Here is a 16,136-nt window from a genome sequence, read left to right as displayed (position 1 = left end):
ATTTAGGGGATTGATGAAATGTACATTTCATCTCCCAAAATGAATGAATGATTTTAATTTGGTAAAATTCCTCCCATGACCAATTTGTGTTTGTCTCACCTTCCCTCCCTCTTCATCTTCAATCCCTTTCTATCCTATTCATCTTATTGACCAATGAAGTCTCCATATCCTAAGGTTAATTGGTTCATCAATGTCTTTGTGTTAGATGAACCAATACAAGTATGGATGAGATTAGGTCCACCCTTTGATCATTTTATTTTGTGTGTGGTATGTTTTAGGAGGAGGGTCCATCATACCATATCTCTAACATGCATTGACACCAAAATTTCTATTGCCTGGCCTCAGATAGTTGTGACTTCTACATAAGTCCAATTGCGATTGCTTAACATAGTGCTAAATTTTGACTCAAAGGCATAGCATTCTAGTAAGTGAGATTGTAAGTCTCCCCCCTTTCATGGTATTGTGTGGAAAGTTGGCCTTTTTTCCTTCCTTTGGAAGATGTCTTGGTTCAAGGACCCATGCTTGTGAATAGAGGGTTGAGTGTTCTCCAAAGGATGACTTAAACAATTGAAAAGCAAAACTCCACTAACATCTAATCAAGTAACATTTGACTAACTTTTATTATTGTTGCTTTTAATTTCAAGTCATTTACTTTATGCACTTTAAATTCAAGCCATTTATCATTTGCCATTTTACATATCATTTAACTTGTTTATATTAATGTCATTTTCACTTTGCTCCCTTGAGTCATATATTGTGATTGTATATACTTGTTTGTGTATCTTGTTTGTGCTTGTGGTCTTAGGACGTTAACATACCTAATAAACAACAAAAACCCCTAAAAAATGTTTGTGTGGACTGTTGGATTTGATCCGAGCTTTGGACTTAGAATTAGGCAACATTCCATATGCAAAAGGATTTGGCCAATGCCAACATTTCTGAAACCAAGTTCTTGTGATTTGAAATTTCATCTGATCAAGTATTGGGATCCACTTGAGTTCATCTGCTACATGGTCTTGATGCAAATGTCACTTTGAACCTGTGTCTAATGCCTTATTTTGAGCTATCCACGGAGTATGTCATCTTATACATGGGGAGATTAAGAAGAAGACTATGAAGTTGCTGGCTTGGATGTTGCTATATTTATTTGATGCCATGCTCTTCATATTTCTACTTGCTTATTGTTATTGCTTGATTATAAAATCCAAAGGAAAAGTGGATTTCTATATGACATTCTTGTCTATTGGATTACATCCTATTGGTCAGATAGTTTCAACTCTTAACTTTTAAATTTTTTCTTAGTATTAGTCTCTTCATATCCTCCCACTTCTTAAATTTCAAATCTCTCCCCTTTTTTTCAAATCTTCTTTGATTGTGTTTTCTAACTTAGACTCTTTACTACAAATTAGAAACTTTGGCCTTATGTCATTGCATTTTCAAAATCTTTTCTTAACTCAAACTTGTAAATGAATCTAATCACATTGACTTAAAATTTCAAAAGACAAAAAGAAATAACACTCATTCAAACTCTTCTAGGCCCTTTGGTACGTAGGCACAAGTCCGAAGGTCTAGTAAAACACAAAAGTTTAATTAATGAATTATTTTCTCATCCCCACACTCCATTCATTGCAAACATCATTTTATACCAAAACACATACACACATAAAAAAGGGCTTCTTAGGAGTACCTATGACACTCTAGGTGCTAACACCTTCCCTATGTGTAACCAACCCCCTTACCTGTAATCTCTGACATTTTATTAGTTTTGATTTTAAAACTTCTTATCTTTGGGTTTTGTTCGTAAGTTTTCCTTTTCCTTTGGAAACATAAAAGCGCGGTGGTGACTCTTGTTTTATTGACGTTAAGTTTATCCATAGCTTAATGGTCATGAATTTACCGCAACACCTCTCAGCAACCAAATTTCGAACTCTATCAAAAGTAATAGTTCTAAACTCTTCTATTTGGTAGTTCATGTAAGTTGGAAGGGTTGGGCATATAGCAGAGTGAGGTGTAGAGGGACTAGGTAAAGGTAATGTGTTAGATTCTGACACAACATATCTTGCCGCTGAAGGTGAGTTGTGATGGTCAGATTGTTCAGAATTTTGGACAGGTTATAGTTCTAGTAGTTGTCAGTTGTAGATCTTTTGGAGGTTGGTTTAGAGTTACTTGTTCAACCTCATTTTGAGTAGTAATTGGTGTGAGTGGGGATTTCTTGTTAGTGTTAGGGTAAATTTTGAGGTTCAAGTATTGACTGGTCTTAGATTCCTTAATCATATTCAAATATAATAGCAATGTCAGATTGAACAAGGTTTGGTTGGGAAGATTCAACATAAGGTGTAGTTTGCATAGGGATGACATGGTAAGGCATGATGTTCATAGGATTCAAGTCGGATTTACCAAAACCAGTGCTAGAAGGCTTAGCACTAGACACCTCAATGGGTGGTTCAAGTATAATGTTGATGGGTGTTGGTTGTTCTGAATTAGACACATAAGCTGGTTGGTTATGATCAGAAGATAATTCATCAGCTAGGTGATTTGATAATTCCTCTAGAACAAAAGAATTTAATATTATATATGAGATATAATTAAGATGAGTACCTATTTTCATAGTAACTTTAGCATATGAAGTAGGTTGAACTTCCTCCTCATAGGCCTCATGAGTATGAACGACAACTTCTTCTTTTATATCAAGAGTACCAACATTAGAAGGACACTTAGCTTCCTTCTCCATAATTTTTGTCACAACCTCAACTTCTACTTGCTTCAAAAGAACTTCAACAATATAAGGCTTTTCCATAGCTTTATTGTGTAGAGCAGTAGCTATCCGTCTTTCTCATTCTTAAACATCTTATGCGGGAATTGGTCGCGACTTTATGAGTCTATCGGGGTACTAACTGCAAGCGCACAGTCTAATCGCGTAGTTTTAAAAGATATCGATCCCACAGGGACTTAATGAATCGATCTACCATTTTTCTAGGGTTACTGCGTAAAGCTACGGCGGATGATACTTTAATGATTAGGGGGAAAAAATAAAACTAAATTTGGATCTAGATAAAATATCAAATAATATGGATATCAGTATGTAGTTCGTCGTATTTGGGGAATCAAATCTTCGTTGGTCTTTTTCTTAATTTTAAAATAAGTCTTTTCAGTAGACACTATTAATTAAAAGTCTTTTCCTCAAACTCTCGCTCTGTTGAATTAGACTATGACTTTATATTTTAACGTACGCTCTCACTATTTCGTTAAGTCTAAAATCACTTTTGAAAATAATAGAATCTATAGAAACTCCTTTTGAGAAAATACTAACCATTTAAACGCCCTCGTCTCAAACTCTCGCTCTGTTGACTTAGATTATATGATTAAACTTAAATGCTTAACTCTCGCCCTCACATTTAACTTTTAAAAATAATTTTTGAAAATAATTAGAATTTAATTAACCTTAAAAATTGCTTTCGCCCTGATTTAAAGTTAATGTTCAATTTACACTGTCTAGTTAAAAACTTAAACCGTCGTTCTATTGATTTTAACTTCTTTATGTCTTTTACTCTCGTACAAAAACCTTGGCATTAACTTTGTAAATTGAGACCAGAAAAAGAGTAACTATATTCTGAAATAAATTTAAACCAACTCAATTTGGATTCCTTTATTCCGCTTACTCTACATACCGATATCTAAATTAATTAGCCAGACATGATAAACATGCATAAACAATAATCATGCATAAACACGACCATATCAAACAAACAACATATATAAACAGCGGAACAAAGCATATGTAAATTAAAACGATAAATTAATTAATTAATGAACCTGGAAAAATACTAGAAATCTGGATTTTATCTCTTATGCTTCGATGCTCGAACACTCCATCACAAGTCGGTTGGATTTGTTCTTCACAATTCTCGATCAGATAGGAAAGTAAAAACAAGGAAATAAAATACTATGATCTAACGTAAGGTTAGATCCAGTAAAAATTACACAATAGTTTCCGGTGTAGAAACTATCGTGAGAAAGTAAATTGTATGCTTCGGAAATTAAACTAAAGAAAAAGAAAAAAAAAGAAATAAATTGCTTGAAAAATTAGAATGCTGGAAAAATTGTACGGAGAAGAGAGCGCTTCAATTGGCTTTTGTGAGGTTTATTTATATTAACCTCCCAAGATAATTGTCTCCTAGAATGTGTCTTCAGTATGGTTCAAAGCGTCTCCGAGTGCATGAGAGAATTTAGGGAAAACCGTCCACTCAGTCACGCACGTAAAGCCCAAAATATAGGAGTGGAATGTGTGACATCCGTCACACTATGTGTTACGGTCGTAACACTAGGTCTTAGGACGTGGCGATAGGCACGTGCTTGTTGCGGTCGTGACAACAATGTTTTTGTTCCAAACGTGGGCTGGGCTTTGGTGCTTCAGCTTGCTGCTTTTCTAGAAAATCTTCTTTTTGCACCCCTTTTCTTTCTTTTTCACATGTGCTTTAAATAATGATACCTGAAATAAATAATAAGAAAATTCCGAGTAATATCTAATAATATAAAATAAATTGAATCAAATAACGATATTATTTAATTAAATCAAGTCTAAAAATGTGATATAGTTTCATGTTATCAAACTCCCCCACACTTAGACTTTTGCTTGTCCTCAAGCAAGAAACAATGTAGAAATCGTTTTTTTTTAAATATTAGCCAGATGAAATTTCCAAACACACATCAATTCGTAATAGGTTGCAAGTAAATCTCGTTAGAAATAACCTGAGTTTAATCTTAACATCAAAAACTATCGTAACAACACTAAATAACCCCACCTTATGCAAACCAGTTCGAGTCATGCTATTATAGCTCAGCCTAGTTCTTTTACTCTTATTTCACCCGTTTTCATTCGAGCGAAATCACATTAAGCCCTTTATCTTTTCGCGCACATAATGGAGTAACCGATTAGCGATTCTGATCCCCTTTTAGTTAGAAGTTCTAGTACATAAGTTGGATAACTTCTTTATTTAGTCTATTGCAAATTGCGGGGGATCGGACCGTAGTCCGCCCTGCCAAGTTCAGCACCAGAAACCGCTGAACCAACTCACAATGGGTCGTTCATACTATGTTTTTGTAGGGTCCGCAGCCTTTGGATTAAATGATCGGGTAAGGATCACCTAACTTAATTAGTGCATTTCCTGATTTTTAATATGTTGTTTTGGGAATCATTCACTTGTATTCATCGGCTCTCCATGTAGTTTGCTATTTAGATGGTGCCGACTTCTCGTATAAACTACTCCGGGTTACTATAAAACTATAAGTTCAAGGAATTGGTATAAAAGGTACTTAAACTAATCTAACATGCTGAGGTTTTTAGAGTGTTGGGACGGTAATAATTTTGTCTTAATTTCACTCAAGTTTTATAAAATAAGCAACCTTTATACTTATTGAGTGTGTTGAATTTTGTTATGGCTCAAGAAAATTGAGGAGAATAGATAATAAAAATTTTCACACTAGGGACTTGACTTAAGAAAGAAAAAATTATTATTGAAAGGGAAATAACATACTTGAAAGGGAAATAAACATACTGATAGGAAATCTTAACATGAATGAAACAAAGTTTTCCCCCCTACACTTAAATAAAACATTGTCCCCAATGTTTAAAAAAAAGCGAAAAAAAGGAAAAAATGGTACCCAAACTCAATTCTGCCTGCGTCCTCTTGTTCTCAGACCCTGTGATCGTTCACGTACTACCAAGTCATCAAACCTGTTAAGCAAGTCAGTGAACCTCTGGTCGGTTATTGCATTCCTCTCTTGTTGTTGTTGTTGCATCTGGCGCATCAGTTGCATTACTTCGTTATTCTGCGCATGCATGGCATCAAGCCGTTGGTCTTGATGTTCAATAGCATCCATGATGTCATCATTTGTTGTAGGCCTTCTTCTTCGAAGACGTCGGGAGGATGGACTAGCTACATTATCGGAAGGATTATGTGGGACAGAATGTTGTTCAGGACCTTGATCACCTTGCTCCATTTCATCAAACTCATCTGGGGGCGGGTTTGCTTGTGTAGGCATGGTAGGTTTGGGAGCATTCAAATCGTAGATGAATCTGTTGGGGTTAGTAACACCGGTGAGTGCAATGTTGGGCAAAACGACGCTTGGGATTTCTTGGTTATTCACCATAAGATAATAATTCCTGCCTACCCTATTTTTGATTAAGCGGCAGGAGCGACAATAGCTGATATCCATAAACAGGGGTGGCAAAGATTGCAAATTCTGAAGTCGGTCCCCTAAATTTAAACCGAGTGCGATGATGGTTATTAATCCTCCAATCACAAAAGGTTGATTGCCTCGAGCACAAAGGGTACGAATATGGTGAAGTAAGAAAGAGGCGGCGTTGACCCTTGTATTTGCTGAAAAGATGCAGTGTAGGAAGAATAATTCTTTCGCGTTAACTTTGCTGTTGTTGGCTCTTCCAAAGATGGTGTTTTGCAAAATACGGACAAAATACCGGATAGTGGGGTTGTGTATGTGTGAAGCAAGTAATGCATCCCAATTGGTGGTTACCACACCGGATATTTTTCGAAAAAGTTCGAATGCGATCGTGTTCCACTCTGAGTTTGGAGGGATTCTTGGGTGGACGTCGTCTCCTTCAGGAAAATGTAGCATGGCACTCAACTGTTCTTGAGATAGTGCGTACTCAGTGTTGAACATACGGAATTTTGCGACACCGGTGAAGTACTCGTCCTCACCGGTTGGAGTGGTGTATGAATAAGAGCTTAAAAACTCCAAGGTGAATGATGGGTATGTTGGATGATTTTGTGTGCACAGAAAAGTTAAATCGGATAGCCTAAGCAGCCATTGCACTCCTTGATGTAATCCCAATTCTTGTAAGCAATTGAAATCTGGGTATCTGGTAGATGTGACACCGCGTTGCTAGAAACGAACAAACTGCTCCCATTGATAGTTACTATCTTCAGTTCGGAAAATAATATTTCCAAATTGCATTTCTTGATGTTGGTTCTCCGCCATTTTGATTGGTAGGTAGAAAAAAGGGAGAAAGGAAAAGGGGATGAATTTTTTTGTATAGAATGGTTTTTGGAATGATGTGGTGTAGGATGAAAAATGTGGTGAAGGTATTTAAAGAAGGAGTTTTAAAATTGGAAGGAGAAGTTGGTGAGAAAAAAAATTAATGGGGATAAAGAGGTGAATTGAATGGGGGTAACGGTCACGACAAGGTTACGAGGCAGCAATGTGTCACGTTCGTGACAGCATAACGGTCAAAAACATTTACGAGAAAGCAAGTTGTCACGTTCGTGACCGCATGCGTGACGGGCGTCATGGGGGTGTTGCGACCGTGACAGCATGCGTTACGCTCGTCACACCTCTGATCATGCAACGGTCAAAACGTTCGTCACGATGCAGGGTGGCAGCATGCATTGGTTAAAATTCGTGACAAGTTTTTATTTTATTATTATTATTATTATTATTATTATTTTTATTTTTTTGAATTGCCATGACCATAAATATCAATGCTACTTTGACTTTATAAATTGTGTCATGGATGCTACATTACTACACCATAGAATATATTTTTTTTTCTCTAATAAGCAAAAATACAGGTGGTAGTATATAATATTAGGAGTAGTGTATACTTGTACGTGATCAGAAATTTAGCATGTAAGTAGTAGCATACAATATATATCAGCATTGGTAATTTTAGACAGTGCATAAATCAAAATGAAATTTAATTTAACCAATAATGCCAGTAGCTTCATAATGTAATATTTGACTGAAGATAAAATAAAACATGCGGAAAAAAATCCTAAGATTAAAAATATTGTCAAACGAAACTATAAATTTCCTAAGACTAAAACTAGTTAACTGCAATTCTTCTAGCCACTTGTAGAATCTCTCGTCGGAGGAGCAAAGGAATTGACACGGTGTAGCAACTCGTGAAATTGATTTGTCATTCTACTCATGTGTTCCATAAATTCATGTCCCATCATAGTTAACTCTTCTCTAATGGCATCTTGTTCTGACATCAAAGCTTGAATAGCGGTATTATAATCAGTTCCGGGCATATGATGTCTAAAATCAGGTACTGCCGATTCTGCGGACGGGATATGATGAGGTGGAGAGGCAACATCATGGTAACTAGTTGGTGTCTGCGGATCAGACTCAGCATTAGGAATCTGGTTGTCAAGAATCTCATAATCTTGGATGGTTTCAACAGATCTAACAGGAGAAGGCATTCCATCCAGGTTGTAGAGCCAATTATTTCGGTTATGGACACTAGTCATCGGGCTAGGCATGGTGAATAGGTAAAAAGCTTGGTTGTTAATTAATAGTTCAAACTCTTCAGGTCCAAGGTTTCCTATAAACATAGTGTTGAAAAGGAAATTTATATTCATAGGCTGAATACCGCAAAAAGGGTTCAAATCAAGCATGGGTTGGCGCAATCCAATAGAATTAGCAATCATAGTTATCAATCCCCCTATTTGAATCGGTGCACGGTCATCTTGAATAAGGAGGTCAAAACTCGCCAACATATAAGTGGCACCATTCACTGGACGATTCTGGGAAGCACAAAATATTATGAAAAGTTCATCACGTGATACTGTGGTAATGTTTTAACTTTTCCCAAAAAGAGTGTGTGCTAGGATCTTGTGGAAATAACGAAAAGTTGGGTTATGTATGTTTCCAGAAAGAAACTCATGTTCCTCAGGTTCGTCATTTCCCGTCAAACTTCCCCAAAAATGCTCAAGCTCTCGATATTCAAAGAGGTCCTCTTGGTTCATGGTGAATGTGTCAAAAGAAGTAGGGAACCCTAAGAGGTTAGTAAATTCTCTAATGTTATACTGATACTCCATATTGAACATCCTGAATTGAATGAAACCTCGGTTTATTCCTTTTCCATGGTTCGGTAAATAAATCAGGGAGTTAAGGAATTCTAGAGTTAGCCTCCGGTAAGTAACAAATTGTCTCCGAATAGGAGTGGTTTCCCACCCTATTTGATTCATCAGATATAGGACACTATCTCTTAGCCCAAGTACGGTCGTTGCACAATCATCAGCATAAAAATTTGGGTGCATGTCTCTCTTAGCAAGTTCTTCAAATTCTTGTCTCTGAGCTCTCCCTCGGAAATTAATACCCATGTGATCAATATGTGCCATCAGGTCAGTGTTAACTAAAGAAAAGAAAAACAAGAATTTTAGTTAGGATTTGGCCAGATGCCGAAAGAAGAAAAGAAGAAAAATTTAATAAAATAAAGAAAATGAAGAATGAAAACTGAATAAAATCAAAAGAATAATCAAAGAAAAATAAAAATTTGTGGGTTGTCTCCCATGAAGCGCTTTGTTTAATGTCGCAAGCTCGACAGAAAACTATTAAATGTTAATCTATTAATTTTGGAGACAATACGTCTAAGTGCAGGACTTGCGAGTCTTCATTGTTTTCAGCATAATGATAATGTTTTAGACGCTGCCCGTTTACGATAAATGATTCAATAGATTTTCCTTTAATTTCTACAGCCCCACTAGAAAAGACATTAGTGACTTTGAAAGGGCCAGACCACCTAGAGCGTAGTTTTCCTGGGAATAACTTAAGTCTAGAGTTAAACAATAGGACTACATCGCCTTGTTTGAAAGTTTTCCTTGATATACGTTTATCATGCCATTTTTTCGTTCTTTCCTTGTAGATTTTAGCATTTTTGTATGCATCTTGTCTAAGTTCCTCTAATTCGTTTATATCTAGAATTCGCTTTTCACCGGCGGCCTTATAGTTTAAATTTAAATTTTTAATAGCCCAATAGACCTTATGTTCTAACTCCACTGGGAGGTGACACGATTTACCATAAATAAGCTTAAATGGGGTTGTTCCTGTGGGAGTTTTGTAAGCGGTTCGATATGCCCATAAAGCTTCGGGTGATTTTGATGACCAGTCTTTCCTCGATGTAGCGACAGTTTTTTCCAATATCTGTTTAATTTCTCTATTAGACACTTCCACTTGTCCACTAGTTTGAGGATGGGGTAAGGTGTTGCTACTCGATGTTTTACACGATACTTAAACAATAATTTTTCGAGTATTTTAGATATGAAATGAGATCCACCGTCACTGATGACTATTCTTGGGACACCAAATCTTGGAAAGATTAATATTCTTAAAGAGTTTAATTACTACTCGTGTGTCGTTTGTTGGAGAAGCTATAGCCTCAATCCATTTTGATACGTAGTCAACCGCTACGAGTATGTACTTGTTACCAAAAGAAGGTGGAAAAGGTCCCATGAAATCTATTCCCCACACATCGAAAATTTCTACTTCCAAAATGCCTTTTTGTGGCATTTCGTCACGTCTAGATATGTTTCCTGTGCGGTGACACCTATCGCATTTCTTGACAGAGGTATGTACATCCTTCCATATGTTTGGCCAATAAAGACCGGCTTGTAGGATTTTAGAGCAGGTTTTGGTTGTACTTGCATGTCCACCATAAGGAGCGGAATGACAATGTTGGATTATACTTTCTACCTCTTCTTCAGGTATACAGCGACGGAAAATACCATCGGAGCCTCTTTTGAAAAGTAAAAGGTCGTCCCAGTAATAATGTTTTATGTCATGGAAGAATCGTTTCTTTTGTTGGTAGGATAAATCAAGTGGAACCACTCCGGCGGCTAAATAATTGACAAAATCAGCGTACCATGGTGTAACGCATATAGCCAAGATGGTCTCTACCTGTTTGTCAACTCTATTTTCTCCCAAATTAGCTATAAGTTTATCGTACGAGAAACCATCGTTGATCGATGTTCTTTCCGGTTCCAGGTTTTCGAGTCTAGAGAGGTGATCTGCTACTACGTTTTCAGTTCCTTTTTTATCTTTGATTTCCAAATCAAATTCTTGTAGCAACAAGATCCACCTTAGGAGTCTAGGTTTAGAGTCCTTTTTTGTTAAGAGGTACTTAATGGAAGTGTGATCAGTGTAAACGATTATTTTAGCTCCGACCAAGTAGAAACGAAATTTATCTAGTGCAAATACTACTGCTAAAAGTTCTTTCTCGGTCGTGGCGTAATTCATTTGCGCTTCATCTAGAGTTCTACTCGCATAATATATGACATGAAGTTTTTTATCCTTTCGTTGTCCTAAAACAGCGCCTACGGCGTAGTCACTTGCGTCCCACATTATTTCGAAAGGTTCATTCCAATCCGGGGTTTGCATTATGGGCGCGGAGATCAATGGTTGTTTAAGTGTTTGAAATGCTTCTAAACATTTATTGTCGAAGATGAATTCAGCGTCTTTCATTAATAATTCGGTTAAAGGTTTAGTTATTTTAGAGAAATCTTTAATGAATCGTCGGTAAAAACCGGCATGTCCTAAGAAGCTTCGTATTTCCCTCACAGTTTTCAGAGGTTGAAGGTTTTCAATTACTTCTATATTGGCTTTGTCTACTTCAATTCCTCTATTTGATATGATGTGTCCTAAAACAATTCCTTCTTGTACCATAAAGTGACATTTTTCCCAATTAAGTACTAGGTTTACTTTTACACATAGTTCTATAACTCTTTCTAGGTTTTCAAGACATTCTTTGAAACTTTGCCCGCATACGGAAAAGTCATCCATAAAGACTTCCATGATGTTATCGAGAAAATCGGCGAATATTGCCATCATGCACCTTTGGAAAGTTGCAGGAGCATTGCACAAGCCAAACGACATTCGTCGATAAGCGAAGGTACCAAAAGGACATGTGAACGTTGTCTTTTCTTGGTCATCAGGATGAATTGGTATTTGAATGAAACCTGAGTAACCGTCCAGATAGCAGAAATGAGAATGCTTGGCTAGTCGTTCTAACATCTGGTCTATGAATGGTAAAGGAAAACGATCTTTTCGGGTTGCTTTGTTTAACTTTCTATAATCAATGCACATTCTTCATCCCGATTCAATTCGTTTGGTTATAGTTTCTCCTTTTTCATTTTCGATCACTGTTATACCTCCTTTCTTTGGTACTACGTGTACATGACTAACCCATTTGCTATCGGATATAGGATATATGATACCTGCCGCTAATAACTTCGTTACTTCCTTCTTCACTACCTCACTCATGATCGGGTTTAGTCTCCTCTGATGTTCCCTAGAAGTCTTACAGTCTTCTTCTAGCATGATGCGGTGCATACAAATAGAAGGACTTATCCCTTTAAGATCGGTGATGTTGTATCCTAATGCGGTTGGATATTTTCTTAAGATATGTAGGAGTTTTTCGGTTTCAAGTTTTCCTAGGTCTGCATTGACTATTACTGGTCGTTCAAGTTCTAAGTCTAGGAATTCATATCTCAAATTTTTGGGAAGTGTTTTCAGGTCGAGGGTTGGTTTCTTAAGGCATTGTGTAGGATCTGATGTTATTGCTAAACATTGGTTCAGTCTGTCTTCTACACGATAGTCGGACAAATCGTCATTTTTGAATTCTGTTTCTTTTATGCATTCATCGATGATATCCATGAAGTAACATGTGTCTTCTATCGCGGGTGCTTTCAAAAATTGGGAAAGAATAAACTCAATTTTCTCTTCTCCTACTTCGAAAGTGAGTCGTCCTCGTTTTACGTCTATGATAGCACCAGCAGTTGCTAAGAAGGGTCTTCCCAATATAATGGGGGTAACTTCATCTTCTCTTATGTCCATAATTATAAAATCGGTGGGAATGTAGAATTGACCTATGCGTACGGGAACGTTTTCAAGATTTCCTACGGGATATTTAACGGAACGATCTGCTAATTGCACAGACATTTTAGTTGGTCTTAATTCTCCCATTTCAAGTTTCTTACATATGGACAAGGGCATAACACTGATACCGGATCCTAAATCGCATAAAGCTTTGTCTATGACAAATTTTCCTATACGACAGGGTATAGAAAAACTACCAGGATCTTTAAGTTTAGGAGGCATATTTTGGATTATTGCGCTACACTCAGCAGTGAGTGTAACGGTTTCGTTATCTTCAAGTTTCTTTTTATTAGATAAAATTTCTTTTAAGAACTTAGCATATGAGGGCATTTGTGTAATAGCTTCTGTAAAAGGAATTGTGACGTTTAATTGTTTCAGTAGGTCAACAAATTTTTTAAATTGGCCCGCGTTTTTGGTTTTAATTAGCCTTTGAGGATAAGGGATAGGTGGTTTGTAAGGCGGTGGAGGTACATAAGGTTCTTTTTTTCTACAGTTTCCTTATTACACTCTTCCTTTTCCTTAGGTTTACCTTCTTCCTCAGTTGACTTTTTAGAGTTTTGGTTCTCAATCCTTGGGTCAGATGGTCTTTCTACCTCTGTACCACTTCGTAGTATAATTGCATGAGCGTGGCCTTTCGGATTAGGTTGTGGTTGTCCAGGAAATGTACCAGTTGGGGCAGCAGTAGACGCTTGTTATTGAGCTACTTGTGAGATTTGTGTTTCAAACATTTTGTTATGGGTAGCCAGGGCATCTACTTTACTTGCTAGTTGTTTAATCTCTTCGCTAGTGTGTACATTCTGGTTTAAGAACTCTTTATTGGTTTGCTGTTGAGAAGCTATGAGGTTCTCCATCATGATTTCCAAGTTGGATTTCCTAGGAACGTTATTGTTAGGTGTAGATGGGGTCGGCTTTTGATATCCAGGTGGTACAGCTGGAGCTTGACAGGGAGCTTGACCTGGTGCGTATAAAGCGTTGTTACTTTTATACGAGAAATTAGGATGGTTCTTCCAGTTTGAGTTATAGGTATTCGAGTAAGGATTTCCTTGAGCATAGTTCACCTGATCTGTTTGAATTCCTGTTAGGAGTTGACAATCTGTAGGAGTGTGACCTTGAATTCCACAGACCTCGCAATTTTGAGTTACGGCAACCACGGTGGCTGGAGGTGATGCATTTAAACTTTCAATTTTCTGGGCAAGAGCATCCACTTTTGCATTAACATGATCAAGGCTACTTATCTCGTACATGCCACCTTTTGTTTGAGGTTTTTCTACCACTGTTCGGTCGCTTCCCCACTGATAATGATTTTGGGCCATGCTCTCTATAAGTTGATAAGCGTCGGTGTAAGGTTTATCCATAAGCGCACCACCGGCGGCGGCGTGTATTGTTAACCTTGTGTTGTACAAGAGACCATTGTAGAAGGTGTGCATTACTAACCAGTCCTCTAAACCATGGTGTGGGCAAAGTCTCATCATATCCTTGTATCTTTCCCATGCTTCAAAAAGAGATTCGTTATCTTTTTGCTTAAATCCATTTATCTGGGCTCTCAACATAGCTGTTTTGCTTGGAGGAAAATATCGGGCAAGAAAGACTTTCTTCAACTCATTCCATGTGGTGACTGAGTTGGAAGGAAGAGACTGAAGCCATCTTCTAGCTTTATCTCTTAATGAGAAAGGAAAGAGACGAAGTCGAATTGCCTCTGAAGTGACACCATTAGCTTTAACAGTGTCAGCGTATTGGACAAATACGGATAAATGAAGGTTTGGATCCTCGGTAGGATTTCCAAAAAATTGATTCTGTTGCACTGCCTGCAACAGCGAAGGTTTAAGTTCGAAGTTGTTCGCTTCGATTGCGGGTGGAACAATACTCGAATGCGGCTCATCCTGCGATGGAGCAGCGTAATCTCGAAGAGCACGAGCTGGTTCGGCCATCGCTGGTATCGTTAAAGGAAGGAGATTTTTGAGATCAGGAACTTCGATCGGAGGAAGATTGTTTCTAGCACGATACTCCCGAATTCGTCGTAATAATCGGAGATATCGTTCGACGTCGTTGATTTTTAAGTAGTATGGCTCGCCTTGTGAGCGAGTGTGTGGCATACAAATCAACGAAAGAGGGAAAAAATAAAAATTGCCTTAGTCTCTACAGCGTAACAGAAGAGTTACGATATCGACTAAATAAAAGTTCCCCGACAACGGCGCCAAAAACTGCAAGCGCATAGTCTAATCGCGTAGTTTTAAAAGATATCGATCCCACAGGGGCTTAATGAATCGATCTACCGTTTTTCTAGGGTTACTGCGTAAAGCTAAGGCGGATGATACTTTAATGATTAGGGGGAAAAAATAAAACTAAATTTGGATCTAGATAAAATATCAAATAATATGGATATCAGTATGTAGTTCGTCGTATTTGGGGAATCAAATCTTCGTTGGTCTTTTTCTTAATTTTAAAATAAGTCTTTTCAGTAGACACTATTAATTAAAAGTCTTTTCCTCAAACTCTCGCTCTGTTGAATTAGACTATGACTTTATAGTTTAACGTACGTTCTCACTATTTCGTTAAGTCTAAAATCACTTTTGAAAATAATAGAATCTATAGAAACTCCTTTTGAGAAAATACTAACCGTTTAAACGCCCTCGTCTCAAACTCTCGCTCTGTTGACTTAGATTATATGATTAAGCTTAAATGCTTAACTCTCGCCCTCACATTTAACTTTTAAAAATAATTTTTGAAAATAATTAGAATTTAATTAACCTTAAAAATTGCTTTCGCCCTGATTTAAAGTTAATGTTCAATTTACACTGTCTAGTTAAAAACTCAAACCGTCGTTCTATTGATTTTAACTTCTTTATGTCTTTTACTCTCGTACAAAAACCTTGGCATTAACTTTGTAAATTGAGACCAGAAAAAGAGTGACTATATTCTGAAATAAATTTAAACCAACTCAATTTGGATTCCTTTATTCCGCTTACTCTACATACCGATATCTAAATTAATTAGCCAGACCTGATAAACATGCATAAACAATAATCATGCATAAATACGGCCATATCAAACAAACAACATATATAAACAGCGGAACAAAGCATATGTAAACTAAAACGATAAATCAATTAATTAATGAACCTGGAAAAATACTAGAAATCTGGATTTTATCTCTTATGCTTCGATGCTCGAACACTCCATCACAAGTCGGTTGGATTTGTTCTTCACAATTCTCGATCAGATAGGAAAGTAAAAACAAGGAAATAAAATACTATGATCTAACGTAAGGTTAGATCCAGTAAAAATTACACAATAGTTTCCGGTGTAGAAACTATCGTGAGAAAGTAAATTGTATGCTTCGGAAATTAAACTAAAAGAAAAAGAAAAAAAAGAAATAAATTGCTTGAAAAATTAGAATGTTGGAAAAATTGTACGGAGAAGAGAGCGCTTCAATTGGCTTTTGTGAGGTTTATTTTTATTAA

At 36.9% G+C, this 16,136-nt stretch overlaps 1 non-coding gene across 1 annotated transcript; it reads left to right on the top strand.

The window, feature by feature from the left end:
- Window positions 1-14,118: 14,118 nt before the first annotated feature.
- On the top strand, window positions 14,119-14,225 carry LOC127098928 (small nucleolar RNA R71). The gene has a single exon (XR_007793611.1). It is a non-coding gene; the product is annotated as a small nucleolar RNA R71 (small nucleolar RNA).
- Window positions 14,226-16,136: the final 1,911 nt, after the last annotated feature.

This window comes from Lathyrus oleraceus, chromosome 6 (assembly GCF_024323335.1).
Source record: "Lathyrus oleraceus cultivar Zhongwan6 chromosome 6, CAAS_Psat_ZW6_1.0, whole genome shotgun sequence".
Classification (NCBI taxonomy): domain Eukaryota; kingdom Viridiplantae; phylum Streptophyta; class Magnoliopsida; order Fabales; family Fabaceae; genus Lathyrus; species Lathyrus oleraceus.
This window is presented reverse-complemented; position numbering and strand designations above follow the sequence as displayed.